This window comes from Convolutriloba macropyga, unplaced genomic scaffold, assembly GCF_964194025.1.
Source record: "Convolutriloba macropyga unplaced genomic scaffold, txConMacr16.3 SCAFFOLD_3623, whole genome shotgun sequence".
Taxonomy (NCBI): domain Eukaryota; kingdom Metazoa; phylum Xenacoelomorpha; order Acoela; family Convolutidae; genus Convolutriloba; species Convolutriloba macropyga.
In genome coordinates, this window is record NW_027451154.1 from 14,209 (window position 1) to 15,000 (window position 792).

Genomic DNA, 792 nt, shown 5'->3' on the forward strand with positions numbered 1-792 from the left:
AATTTGGGACAAATCCCAAATTTATTTTTCAACCCAATTTTTTTTAAAAGAGAAAAGTCTTAGCAGGGTAAAAACAGACGGTGCATATTTTCAGCTTAAGTTTATTTTCTAATTTTTACTTCTTAAGTTTACAAAGAAACTTAATAAATTGATGCCTCTTTTTTGAATAAACATTGTGTCATTTATAATTTGTCCATGAAATAAATAATTTTTTACTGCCTCGTTTTTTTGCCAGTGAACTGACTTTTCTTTTTAGTATGATTTCAAAATTTTTTTGAGAAAAGACTGCATTCTTCTCTCAATTTTTTATTGTATCATTGTTGAGTGAAGTTATTGATTTTGGTGCAAAAGAAATTTAAATAATAACATGAGCTTTGATATTCCAAACTGTTTTTCGCCAAAGTTTGATAAAGTTCGTTTTCGCACATTTTGGTTTAGAATTTTGAAATTGTCTGAAACTAATGTCAGTATAATAATAAAATTCGTGAAACCTTCTTTGCTGACAAGCTATAAATAAATAAACTATTAATATCATTACTGAAGATGATTGATCCACAATTAGACTTGGGTTGAACAGAAGATAACTAAGGTGTGGTCACCAGAAAAAGCACCAAATATGTCAAATTTTGTCTGGATGTCTAGTTGAACTGGAATGTCTGGCTCACCCAGCATGTCTGGAAGGTCACGTTGCGTTAAGACTTGAAAGAACAATTAATGACCTGTCCGGCACATCAAAATCGATCGGTCAATCTTTCGGTCTTGTCTGGTCTTAATGTCTGGTCTTAATTTCTG